Source organism: Salvelinus namaycush, chromosome 12 (genome assembly GCF_016432855.1).
Source record: "Salvelinus namaycush isolate Seneca chromosome 12, SaNama_1.0, whole genome shotgun sequence".
NCBI classification, from domain to species: Eukaryota; Metazoa; Chordata; class Actinopteri; order Salmoniformes; family Salmonidae; genus Salvelinus; species Salvelinus namaycush.
In genome coordinates this window covers 40,107,911-40,122,564 of record NC_052318.1, presented here as the reverse complement: position 1 = coordinate 40,122,564, position 14,654 = coordinate 40,107,911, and the positions used below count along the sequence as shown (strand labels likewise).

General features: G+C 43.9%; 1 pseudogene; it reads left to right on the top strand.

Moving 5' to 3' along the window:
- Positions 1–4,590, top strand: LOC120057535 (annotated as a pseudogene).
- Positions 4,591–14,654: the final 10,064 nt, after the last annotated feature.

Below are 14,654 nucleotides of genomic sequence, written 5' to 3'. Positions count from 1 at the left end.
ATGTCTGAGCGTGTGCTGAAATCCCTGGTTCTGCCCACCTTTGTCTGGCTCCTCCTCCCGTTGTTGCTCCTCCTTCTCACACCAGCCCCTAGTTGCCATGGCAGCAGGATCCTGGTGTTCCCTATGGATGGTAGCCACTGGGTCAACATGGAGGTGCTGGTGAAGGAACTCAATGGGAGGGGCCAACAGATGACCGTCATACGACAGGCTGACAGCTGGTTCGTCAGGGAGAGCTCACCTCAATACACCTCAGTCACGGTGAAGCCGAAGGATACAGAGTTCGACCTTTTTGAGCAGGCTGTGCGTAATGTCCTGGAGGGACACAGGCCTGGTCCAGATCAGAGACCTGCCCACAGCGCCACCATCACCATGCTCTCCGGGCCCTGGTGGCACAGCTCAAGGACTCAAGCTTTGACCTCATGCTCACAGACCTTGGCATGCATGCTGGTATCATCTTAGTGAATTTCTTCAACCATGGTCTACAATGTGTACTGGATGAGCTTTGGAGAGGACCATTTCTACAAAGCCCCCTCTCTTATCTCGTATGTGCCTGTACCAGGCTCTGGGCTCACTGACAACATGGGTCTCCTCCAGAGGTCACAGAACCTCCTACATTACATCATCAACCTCCTCCTGTTGGTATAACCCATTTACAGTGACTTACTGGATCAATATTCCCCCGAGGGAGTGACATGCTGCCCATGCAGCAGTCAGGTGATGTGTGGCTGATGAGGGTGGACTTGTATTTGAGTTTCTGTGGCTCAGTATGCCTAATGTGGTCTACATGAGGAGGTTCATGCAAAGGTCTGGGTAGCAGGGAGTGGTTGGGTTGTCCCTGGGCACCCTCATCTCTGCTCCAACCTAAGGAGGTGACTGAGGCTGTCGCCGCCGCCTTCGCCCAACTGTCACAGAAGGTGGTGTGGAGGTTCATGGGAGAAAAACCGTCCTCTCTAGGGAACAACACCCTGCTGCTGGACGGCTCCTCCAGAATGACCTCCTGGGCCAAGGTGTCCCTGTGCTGGGCCTGCCTCTGCTGTTTGACCAGCAGGACAACCTGGTGCGTTTGCAAGCCAGCGTGGCGGCCCGGTTGCTGGATGCAGCCACGCTCACTGAATGGGAGTTCCTGGAGGCACTGCAGGACATCCTGAAGAACCCCTCTTACCAGCGCAGCATGAAGAGACTCTGCACCCTAAACCGGGACCAGCTTCTCCACCCCCTGGAGCGTGCTGCCTTCTGGGTGGAGTATGTGATCAGGAACGAAGGAGCTGCCCACCTCCGTACTGAGGCCTACAGCATGCCCTGGTACTCCTACTTCAGCATTTATGTGCTGGCTCTGCTACTGACCATCCCACTGGGCTCTGTAGGGGCTCTGTTCTCCTTTGTCAAAGTGCTACTCAAACGAAGGACCAAGAAGTCAATGCCCCAACCAGAGAACACGAAGATACTAGATGAAAGGAAAACAGAGAGAATGTCCCATGCAGATAGGAAAAAAACAGAGAAAATGTTCCATGCAGATAGGAAAAAACAGAGAAAATGTCCCATGCAGATAGGAAAAAAACAGAGAAAATGTCCCATGCATATAGGAAGAAAACAGAGAAAATGTCCCATGCAGATAGGAAGAAAACAGAGAAAATGTCCCATGCAGATAGGCAGAAAACAGAGAAAATGTCCCATGCAGATAGGAAGAAAACAGAAAATGTCCCATGCAGATAGGAAGAAAACATAAAATGTCCCATGCAGATAGGAAAACAGAGAAAACCCAGATAGTGAAGAGCAAAACGTAGTAAACTGGGAGACCTGGTCCTAAGATACAGATGTTTTGATGTAGATTTAAAAAACTAAGTCAAACAAATGTTGTACTGTATTTCTCACTCACAATTCTCTGTGGATCATATGCAAAAGGTGCTTCTACATCTGCATTGCTTGCTGCTTGGGGTTTAAGGCTGGGTTTCTGTATAAGCACTTTGTGACATCTGCTGATGTTAAAAGGGCGTTAGAAATAGATTTGATTTGATTTGATTAACAATACTGGTACATAATACAGGTTGCATATTGCATTGTCCCATACATTTGATTGCTGTCACATTCAGTTGTTTGCTGAAAGAAAGCTTATCTCACCAGTGACAAAATACCTGTCTAAAAAGTACAGAGCAGCATGAAACATGTTGAAAATCAGATTGTCTAGTATTGTTTTGTCAATGTTCTAAGACGAATCTAAAAACAAAATGATATGTAGAAACTGATACATTTGTTTTTGAGTGCATGAATATAAAAAAAATCATAATGGGATTTATGTGTTTTTTTAGTCAATTGGTGATGGCTTAATGCATCTAATAATATCTGAAGTGATTGTTTACTATTTCAACAGTGGCAGTCAGTGCCGTTTGTGATGAGGGAGGACAATATTTTTCTCATGAGCATTGCCTTATTTCTATTACACCATATTAGATGACTGTCATTCATATTCCATTCACTCAGTTCAATGTAACATTGATAGGTTTAGGCTACTACGTGATATTCTAATTTTCCCTGCACCCATCATAAGGTTGTTACAACCTAGCATATGAATGAAAGTTTACAATGTAGGTGCACACAGGTCGAGAGAAACATTTTGAGGTTACAGACAGTGACACATGGAAAGACAGCGACACATTCAATACTGCCTCTTCTAGCTGTATGTTTATCCGTGTTTTGTTCCGTTTGCTTCCGTTTAAGAAATGTTTTCAACAGAATTGGTGGAATAAATACACCCCTGATCACGCATAAGCACAGTTCATTTTCATAGCAGCCACTTTGCATTCCTTCTCACATCTATGCTCTCTCCTCCTCTCACATTTTCCCTTCATTTGTGGACTTCAATGCACAACACATCAGCTTTATGTAACCAGGAAAAAAAACCTTTCCAAGCCAAACCATATCATAACCACTACACACAGCCTACATCGTTGTCACCATATTAGCTAAAGTAACGTCCTAGTCAACATAGCTAATAGAACTAATGCGTTAGTAAATCCGCTGCAATCATGCAGTTACGTTACAGTTACTAAGCAGTTTAGCGGTTAAACTGGCAGACCCCTGTGGCAATAAATTCATAAAACTATAAGCTTACCTTGACTTGGAAGAGTTCCAGTGTAATGTTTTATAGTCATAGCCAGCTAGCTAACTTAGCATCCCTCTGTTTAAGCAGGGTGTTTTGAGTAGACTATACTAGCTAGCTGCATTTGCTAGCTAAGTGAAACTGAAAGTGAAAAAAAATAACTCTCACTCTTGCTTCTCCTTCATTTTTGAAGAAATTAATTTGTTCTAAACTGTTCAACTATTATTGTCTTTCTCTCTCTGAGTCATCTACTCACCACATTTTATGCACTGCAGTGCTAGCTAGCTGTAGCTTATGCTTTCAGTGCTAGATTCATTCTCTGATACTTTTATTGGGTGGACAACATGTCAGTTCATGCTGCAAGAGGTCTGATGGGTTGGAGGATGTCCTCTGGAAGTTGTCATAATTATTGTGTAAGTCTATGGAAGGGTTTGAGAACCAAGAGCCTTCTAGGTTTTGTATTGAAGTCAATGTACCAAGAGGAGGATGGAAGCTAGCTGTCCTCCGGCTACACCATGGTGCTACCCTACGAAGTGCTGTTGAGGCTACTGTAGACCGTTCTTGCAAAACAGTGCGTTTCAATCAATTATTTGGTGACGTGAATATATTTAGTATAGTTTTATCTAAAAAGGATAACTTTTTAAATGTTTTACTATTTTTCTTTTTATGAAATTTACTGAGGAAGATGGTCCTCTCCTTCCTCCACTGCTACTGCATGAACATTGCTGTGTAGTCTTACTGAAAATGAAGTGTACATCGTGGTTCTCATCTCTCAGCTGCCACAACCACCACAGTCAGTTTGGTCTTTGATATCTACACCTATTTTGCATTAATCAATGTGATAGTCCACCATTATCAGTTATGTGGTAACTGATGTTGCATTCATTTGATTCCTAAGAAAAGTATCTCAATCTTTTCTTTTTCTCTCGCACACACGCACGCACACACACACACACACACACACACACACACACACACACACACACAAAAACAGTATGTGTTCATTTTGAAATTAAAGACCAGTCAAAACAACGTGATTATGGGTTGTCGAGAAAGCATGTTTAATGTTGTAGTCCTCCATATTGACCGTTCAACTCTTTGTAGCATCCACAATGGCACTAATTTCCCTGTTGTCCTTCTGACTCTACAGTACTCATCATCTCTTACTGCATCTCCAAGGCTGAATATTGACTCCAGTATGTGTAGTAAACTGGTGTATTTATGTTTACTATTATGGTACTATTAAGTTTCAATCTACGAAAGTATCCCAAGACACAGATAGGGACAACACAGTGACAGGTATACTGTATCTCAGAGCACGTCAGAGACCTGAGCACTGTCTGTAAATTGAATGTGCTTTGCAAGTACCAATAACAGAAACTACACAATGACAAAAGAAAATAAGAACATATGAGGCGTCATAGGTTTTCTCTTCCACATTTGTTATTCCCTATTGTTATTCCCTAAGATTCTTCAAGAAGAGTATGCCCTAGTTGAGGCTAATGATGTCTGTTTGAGGACACACCCTGAAGTCACACCATCCATAATGTGTGCTGGACGAATGGGGAATGGCATCTGCTTTGTTAGTCTATCACTCAGTGGAGAAATGATTGATTGATAGTTACTGAGGAGAGAAAGGCATGTATTTCTTATGCATAAAATATACAGTGATTACAGTAATTGCATCCAATGTATAGGTATGATACAAATGTAATGCATTTATTCTCCTTTCATTTTCCGGTGTGTGTGTTATACTGTATTTGCTGGGAGACTCTGGGGGACCTCTGATTTGTCAGAATCCCTGCCATTTTGCACTGGCCAGGATTTCAAGTTTTGTAAGAGGCTGTGGAGCAAGTCCGTCTGTCTACACCCGTGTCTCAGAGTTCAGAGATTTAATGGACCACACCATCCGACGCTTCTCTCCAGAGCAGGACTAAAACCTGAGAGGAACTCTGCTGAGTGCTATGAAATGCTTGTCTTGGCAATCGCTATCAACTTAAAACTATTATTTTCTCTTATCTACTACTTCAATTAATATTTTTTCACTTACTTCCAGTCTCATCATTGTCCCATTCCGTTCCCTTTTTCTCCCCTACTTACCTTTGTTTCTCGTTAGTTTTTTTTCTCTTTTCCTCCCTTCTCTAGTTCATTCTACTTGTCCCTCTATTATGCAGCATCATCTCTTAAGGTTGCTTTTGTCATTACAAATTGATCTCAAATTGAATAATAATCAAATTACAGCAAGCATGAACTCACTCTGATCTTCACCTTAATCACGTTTTCCACCCATTTTCAAGTTCGCTATTTATGGACAGTAAAAACATTAATTAATGACTGTTCAAGATTCTATGAAACAATTAAGTATTCAACATGATTTCATAGAAATATGACTGACTGCAAGGGATATTTGTGTTATCATAAAATCACCAGCAGAGGGAGACAGAGTAACACATCAGACGAGATCCCTAAACTGAGTTTTCATCTTTCAGAGTCAAACATTAATTTAACCTTTATTTAACTAGGCAAGTCCATTAAGAACAAATTCTTATTTACAATGACGGCCCAGTGGGTTAACTGCCTTGTTCAGGGGCAGAACGATAGATTTTGACATTGTCAGCTTGGGGATTCAATCTAGTAACCTTTCGGTTACTAGTCCAATGCTCTAACCACTAGGCTACCTGCCGTCCCATCTGTTCATACATAGATGGTTAGCCTGGATGAAGTGTTCATACAGCACAGAGAAAAAATAAATATGTAAAAAAAACACACGCAAATAAAGAGATTGAAGGATGTAGAATGAAGAGATATCGCTGTAGCTAACTGAAGATGAACACTGAGAAGGACTATAGTCACTAATGTAAGTTTCTAATGACTCCTCTTATCTCATTATAAGCTGTCTCTCCCTCCCTCCTCCATCCCTCTACCCTCCTCCTCCCCTCCTACCCCCCGGTTGGTTGGAGATGATGGGAATAGCAATGAAGACGCTGCTCTCACAAATTGCTGTTTTCATTAGCTTTGTCTTAAGAGAGGGAGAGAAAGTGGGAAGGGACAAGTCCACAAGTAGGCATACACAAACACAGAGAGAGAGAGAGAGCGGGGGAGAGAGAGAGATGGTCTTAATAGCAGTTTAAGATAGCAAGGTCATTAGCCTGACTCAAGCGATGAGGAATCCTGCAGGTCACAGAAACGTATTACAGCAGCCTACTTAGTGCTAATCAAACTGCCCAATTTGTTTGAACCATGAAGAGATTAAACTGAAAACCAATTAGAGTAAGACACCACGATCAAACCTTTCCCTCCAAGCCTGACCATTCATATCGCCACATTAATCTTCCCTGTCACTCTCAAAACCCTTTCACTGACTGACACACACTCACACAAACACACCTCTATTTTCCTCGCTCTGTATTACACGTCTCTCAACTGTTTCCATAACAGTTAACTTGTTGTTGATTTGTTTCTCACACGAAATCCTACTGTCTAAATTCCTTTAGGGCCGCTCACTGTCCCAAAACAAGTCATCCTTACTCCTCATTTCTCCTCTCCTCTTCAACTGCCCCCTCTCGCCCCATTTCCCTTCCGCTCTTCTCAAAGTCCTTGCGTTGAAACAAATTGGGCTCTTCACTTCCCTAATGTGGATGGTGTCTGGTATAACGAGTCTTACGAGAGAGCGGTAAAAATAATTGACTCTAAGTCTACGTTCAGCATGTTCTCTACCATTCTTAAGCTTTGCCTACTGTCGTCCTGATTTCATTTGTTATTATGAGGAAGAGATGTGAAGATTTTTCATTTCGTGTTTCATGGTCTAATAATGTGCTCGCTCTCACTCTCCGAGATATTCACAAACATTACTCCACACACAGTGTTAAATGTCATTCTCTATGTCCACCCGACTGTGCAGGTTCAGTGTTTATCACACCGAACGTAAGCCACAACACACCATTCTCTTTGTGCTTTTCAAACATCTATTTTTATCAAGATCTGTTAGATTGAGTTGAAGCATGAAATAGCTCATATCTGAGCACCTCTCTCTCACACACACCCGCACGCACACACACACACGCACACACACACACCCGCACGCACACACACACACACACACACACACACACGCACACGCACACACACACACGCACACACACACACAGACTAGCTGAACAAGTCAGATACTATTACTGATTATTCACCAACACCAGATGAATGGTCTACACCTAAATTGGCATCCCTTAGACATAAGACCCTCCCCTCTGCCTTTCTTTCTCCCTCTAGTCGTTTGCCCTTCTCTTTCTAAAACACCGGTCTTTGTCTGCTCTCTCCATTATCCATCCTTCTTTTCTCTGGGTCGTCTTCTCCTCCTGCACTGTGTCTCGTCTCCCCCCTCTTTGTCATCGTGTGTCCCGGGGTTATGATTCTTATGATTTATAAGACCCTGCAGTCGCTCTTTTTCTCTCTCCCTCCTCTCTCTCGTTCTCTCCGTCTTCCTCTAATCGTTCATACTTGCATCCCCTCAGGCCGATCTCAGAAGTAATAATGAAAATGATTTAACCCCTATGTGGCCAACACCTCTGACCTCAGTCACACACATGCATGCATGCATGTACACACACACACACACACACACACACACACACACACACACACACACACACACACACACACACACACACACACACACACACACTATACTACTACTCATCTCCTACTCATCTCCTATTTAACTATAATATGAAGAGCAAAAGATGCATTATTTTGGCATAGAAAACGTCAGGATTACCCCTCTTTCTTTGTAACTAACTTCAGGGTTGGGTAGGTTACTTTCTAAATGTAATCTCTTACAGTTACTAGTTACCTGTCCAAACATTTAATTAGTAACGTAACTTTTGGATTACCAAATTGTAGTAATGTAATCTGATTCATTTCAGTTACTTTTGGATGGCTTTCCCCTTAAGAGCCATACGAAGAAGACAAAAAGGATCCATCAAACACATTAGATGTTTCATCATAGTGGTCTCTGACATCATAGTGGTCTCTGACTTGTGGTCAGACTCGCTCAGGGGTAACAAATTGGCACCTTTTTTCAATGCTGAATTGAATGTCATTTTCGAAAACAGAAATGTGTCATAATGCACTTTCCTTTCTTTTTTTCCTCAAACATCCTTTCTGAATTAGTAATCCAAGAAGTAATCATCTAGTTTTTTCGAAGCATCTGTAATCTGATTATTTAAAAACAAATCTGATAACATGTAACTGATTACATGTACTCGGTTACTTTCCAATCCTGGCTATCTTTACTGTCTCTCTGTCTGTCAGCTGCCAACTGAGGAGTCCATACATATCAGGTATCCTCAGAATTGAAGATTTTCCTAATTAGGAACTGTTAATTACACTTTTGGACTAATGGGCTTAATTACCAGAACATAATTTGCTTTCAGATTCACAACATACTTCCCTGATTTAGACAATGATCTGTTTAGTAAACAATACGACTTAATTGCATACATTTGCATAAACAAATGAACTAATTAATTACAATTAAGCTCATCCTGATGAGTCTGTGTACAATTAGAGTCTTCTTATCCCCGGAGTGAGACCTCACACAACACGTTACGCACAAGAGTGTGTGTGTGTGCACGTGCACGTGTGTGTGTGCACAAGATGGTGAGAAAACATAACCAGTACATTCTTTGAAGACTGACTTTGTCATTTTTCCTTTCTTTTCTCCTCCTTCCCTCTCTTTTTCTTTCGGGTGTGGAGATGGAGGGACCTCTCCCCTCCTTTTCTGTGTCGGAATTTAATATGCAACTTTTTATTGGAAAACAATTGCGCGTGCCTGCGTGAATCCTGACCGCAATCTATCTGTTAGCGCCCCTAATCCGATCAGTACAGGGAGGGCTATTTATCACCGCAGATCCAGGGCATTTCAGCCTTCTTTTTATTATTTTAATATATTTCTGAGCTGTTAAATCACTAAATGATGAATTAGGGCTGTCCGCCACCCTTTCACCAGCTTGACAGAAAATGATGCACTACCCAATTTGAGTGGTCATTTGGACTTTTAAAGACAAAAAATGAGCAAAGAAAAAGTCCAATACTTTTCAGTTTTCTATTTTTTTTCTTTCCCATCCCCTCTGTGCCTTTCAACTGGGTGTTTCTTAATAATACTGCTTATTTGGGCTTTATTGCCATGTTAGTGAGGGCAGCACCAAAACTATCTTCAATATTCAGCCAATTACTAAACACACACACAAACACACACAATCTCAAGACAAATAGCACACAAACACTCTGTATTTCTCTGTTTTGCTTTGTTTCCTTTCACACTTGTGAATACATGCATTGATTCACCTGGTACACACCATCACATCAACTGATCTGTTCATACTTTGATTTCAACCAGTTTAAACAAGTGTTCATTTTATTGCCTGATGGTGCGATTTAAACACCTTGTTGGAGATGAAGCTGAGTGTCTACATACAACACATACTTTCCCATTCATGTTCAGACATTTCCCACAGAACAATTGTTATACATAGCTAATAAAGGTTATATCCTGCCTGTTTGGCCCTGTCCGGGGGTATCGTCGGTCGGGGCCAATGTGTCTCCCGACCCCTCATGTCTCAGCCTCCAGTATTTATGCTGCAATAGTTTTTGTGTCGGGGGGCTAGGGTCAGTCTGTTATATCTGGATTATTTTTCCTGTCTTATCCAGTGTCCTGTGCTAATTTAAGTATGCTCTCTCTAATTCTCTCTCTCTTTTTCTTTCTGTCTCTTTCTTTCTTTTTTTCTCTCGGAGGACCTGGGCCCTGAGGACCATGCCTCAGGACTACCTGGCCTGATGACTCCTTGCTGTCCACAGTCCACCTGGTCGTGCTGCTCCTCCAGTTTCAACTGTTCTCCCTGCGGCTATGGAACCCTGACCTGTTCACCGGATGTGCTACCTTGTCCCAGACATGCTGTTTTCAACTCTCTAGAGACAGCAGGAGCGGTAGAGATACTCTGAATGATCGGCTATGAAAAGCGAACTGACATTTACTCCTGAGGTGCTGACTTGTTGCACCCTCTACAACCACTGTGATTATTATTATTTGACCCTGCTGGTCATCTATGAACATTTGAACATCTTTTCCATATTCTGTTATAATCTCCACCCGGCACAGCCAGAAGAGGACTGGCCACCCCTCATAGCCTGGTTGCTCTCTAGGTTTCTTCTTAGGTTCCGGCCTTTCTAAGGAGTTTTTCCTAGCCACCGTGCTTCTACACCTGCATTGCTTGTTGTTTGGGGTTTTAGACTGGGTTTCTGTACAGCACTTTGTGACATCAGCTGATGTAAGAAGGGCTTTATAAATAAATTTGATTGATTGATAAACTCAATTTAAGTCATAAAATGTATCATTCACATTGTCTTGTTTGCAGTACCCCGTTTCTGTAATTTACCGGATTCCATCATAACATAACCCTCATCTGGTTTAACCTGCTCATTTTTGTCTAGCCTCTATAATCACTGTCATTATTAGCAGACAGTTTAGTTTATGCACAGGTGGCTCCAGTGGATTGTGTTGGTTTCAAGGCCTGAGTCACTATTCAGATCATCACAAACAAGATCTTTGAAATTCTTCTTATTCTCTTCTCTCTCATTCTAATCTTTATTATTTCACTCTTCTCTCGTCTGTCTGTCTGTCTGTCTGTCTGTCTGTCTGTCTGTCTGTCTGTCTGTCTGTCTGTCTGTCTGTCTGTCTGTCTGTCTGTCTGTCTGTCTGTCTGTCTGTCTGTCTGTCTGTCTGTCTGTCTGTCTGTCTGTCTGTCTGTGTAGCAGTTCTGGGATTGGGGCAGATCTGGGGTTGGGGCAGTTCTGCTCCAGCCCAATAGAGGGCGCTGGTGTGGCCATGTCACAGTGAGGGAGTCGTCCCCTGCCACCCTACTCAGGGACAGCTGTCTCTCCCCTCCGACCACCCCCAGGAGTCCTCACACCAATCAGCCCTGCCCAGCCAGAATCAATTAGCACCGGGAGGGGGGTGGACGAGATGGGGGAGAGGGGGGCAAGGACCCACAGAGGACGACTGTCCCCACACATGGCCCTGTCTCTGGACACTGTCTCACTCCAGCACCCCCAAAGCCTCCACGCAGCACCTCGCCTCACTTTCCTGTGATCCAACCTCCTCTCTTTCTGTCCTCTCCCTCTCCTCCCTGATCCCTTCCATCTGTTCTCCTCTTCTCTTCCCCCTGTTCTATCACTACTGTATCTTATCTTCCCTCTCTTTTGATCTTATTTTTCTCATCCGTCTTTTCAATGGTTTACAATCTCCCTATTTCATCCTTCCCCTCCATCTCTGTCTTCATTAATAATGGTATGAATGAGGAAAATATTATGAGAGGGGAGAGAGATGAAACTGAAGTATAGAGTCAGAGTGTGGACCTCATGAATTACCTGAGATGAGAGGAAGACTTGAGGACAGCGGAGGAGTGAACATGAGAGAGATGGCTTAAGGAACACTTGGTCTTTATTGCTGCTGAAAGTACAATTGAAACCAGTTAAAGATGTGTGTTAATAAATGTTAAATCGTCTTTCAGAGGACAGCTAGAGGGCCTGGAGTCGCCTCTCTTATTGCTTACCCATCCGCCCAGCTTCCTCCTCTTTCCATCTCTCTGTCCATCTCTCGCTCTCTCACTCCACGATCTATCTTTCCTCTCCTCTTTCATTCTCACCTTGGCCCATCTCTCTCTCTCTCTCTCTCTCTCTCTCTCTCTCTCTCTCTCTCTCTCTCTCTCTCTCTCTCTCTCTCTCTCTCTCTCTCTTTCTCTCTCTCTTCAGAAAGCGAGGGATGAATAATTTAGCTTGCAAAGGGACTTCCAGAATTCCTCCATATCCATTCCTTGATTTATTTTACCTCAGTAACATGTTCCTATGTGTTGCATCTCACAGTAACTGAAACGCAACTTGTATCATACATTGGTAAAGTGCAGCTTCATGAACAAGTGATAAAGTATGATAAGTGGTCAGAGAGCTGGACTCTCTCTCTCTCTCTCTCTCTCTCTCTCTCTCTCTCTCTCTCTCTCTCTCTCTCTCTCTCTCTCTCTCTGTGGATTAAGATGGTATTGATCACTCAGGCCATTACTGGGTGATAATCACTTAGATACTCAGAGATCTACTGACCCATTAACAAGCACACTAATTGACAAGCTAGGATGCAGTGGCTGACAGAGAAGCACAGACAGAGATCCACATAACGCTCAATTAATATTGACATGCCTTAGAGAGGAAATCCTAGCACTTACTGCAATACTACAGAGGACCAGTGGGTGTCAGTCCGTCTGGGGCAGTGCTCAGTTTTTCTGCTCCTCATATTCACAGGAGGAGAGCTGACGCTGGTGGGACAGAAGGAGAAACTCAGCATCAAACAATATGCACTGACAATATTTACACAATGTATTTCCAACCAATATGGAATATCTGAATTCACATTTTTGAGAGAGAGAGAGAGAGAGAGAGAGAGAGGGAGAGAGGGAGAGAGGGAGAGAGGGAGAGAGGGAGAACAGGACATAGTTTTGGAGGAGGAGAGGGCGAGGGATTTTGAGATAGCCCTCTCCCACTCATACTGCGCTAATTGCGTTTTCCCAGAGTAGAATTGAGTTCCAGAGGAAGAGAGAAAGGCCAGAGGCTTTTCATAATTGTATCGACAGGAAAATGAATATGATGAATCGCGTTCATTCAGCACGTCCTGGATTTATTGTCTTTTCCTCCGGGCATTAATCGCTGTGAGAGGGAGAGAAATAAAAGAGGAAAGAAAAGAGGAGAGAGACCCCCCCCCCCCACACACACACACACGCACACACACACACACACACACACACACACACACACACACACACACACACACACACACACACACACACACACACACGTTGAATCAGCAGCAGACTTAAGACCCAGGCTTCTTAGGTCCTTTGTAACCAACAGTAACTGAGTTTTCATTGCCTGTTCGTGTCTCTGAGACCCAGTGATGGTGGAGACAAGATTAAACTTTCTTTAGGCACAGTTCAGTGGCTTAGTGACTGAAGAGTCATGCAATGTCGACCCTACTCTCCTCCCTTTCTGCATCCTATGACTCGCACTATCCCCTTTCCTCCTGGCCAGTTCGGCCCTTCCCTCCTGCTCCATAGCTGAGTGACTCATTGCTAGCTTACAGAACAGGGCTGCTGAAAAACGAAACTTCCTGAGGTTCTATCATCCTTTCTCCCCCTCCTCTCTACCATCCTCTTCCTCTGTATCTGCTGCTAAATCCATCTGCGTTTTACCACTCTAAATTTCAAGCTTCTGCCTCTAACCCTAGAAAACTATTTTCCACCTTATCCTCCCTCCTTAATCCTCTACACCCCCCCCCCCCCCCCCCTCAATCTCTGCGGACGACTTTGTCAACCACTTTGAAAAGAAGGTTAATGACATGCACTCCTCATTCACTCAGCCTATTGAGTCCACGGGTCTCACCCACACAGAACTTCCCTATGCTTTGACCTCTTTATCCCCTCCTGTGACCAGTGAGGTCTGGCCACCCGACAACCTGCCCGCTCGACCCCATCCCCTCCTCCCTTCTCCAGACCCCTCTGCAGACCATCTCCCGTTCCTCACTTCCCTCATCAACTCATCCCTGACCACTGGCTGCGTCCCCTCTAACTTCAAAATGGCCCGAGTCCCCTCCTCAAGAAACCAACATTCGACTCATCTGACGTAAAAAACAAGACCTGTATCCCTTCTTTCTTTTCTTTCCAAAACACTTGAGCGTGCTCTGATCAACTCTCTCGTTATCTCCCCCAGCTCGATCTTCTTGACCCTAGCCTGTCAGGCTTCAAGACGGGTCACTCGACCGAGACTGCTCTTTTCTGTGTCATGGAGACTCTCCGCACTTCCAAAGTTGACTCTCTCTCCTCTGTTCTCATCCTCCTAGATCTATCCGACACCGTGAATCATCAGATCCTCCTCTCCACCCTCTCAGGACTGGGCGTCTCAGGCTCTGCATACTCTTGGATTGCATCCTACCTGGCATACCACTCCTACCAGGTGACATGGAGAGGATCTGTGTCTGCACCACCTACTTTCACTACTGGTGTCTCCCAAGGCTCGGTCCTAGGCCCTCTTCTCTCTATACACCAAGTCACTCATATCCTCATATCCTCACATGGTCTCTCCTATTATTACTATGATGATGATACTCATCTACTTTTCTCCTTCCCCCCTTCTAAATACCCAGGAGATGACACACATCTCTGAATGCCTGGCAGATATCTCAGCTTGGATGTCGGCCCACCACCTAAAGCTCAACCTCGACAAGACGGAGCTCCTCTTTTTCCCTGGGAAGGCCTGCCGGCTCAAATACCTCTCCATCGCGGTTGACAACTCCACAGTGTCGCACTCCCAGAGTGCAAAAAACCTTGGCGTGACCCTGGACAACACATGGTCGTTCTCTGCAAACAGCAAAGCAGTGACTCGCTCCTGCAGGTTCATGCTCTCCAACATCCGTAGAGTATGAACTTACCTCACACAGGAAGCGGCACAGGTCCTAATC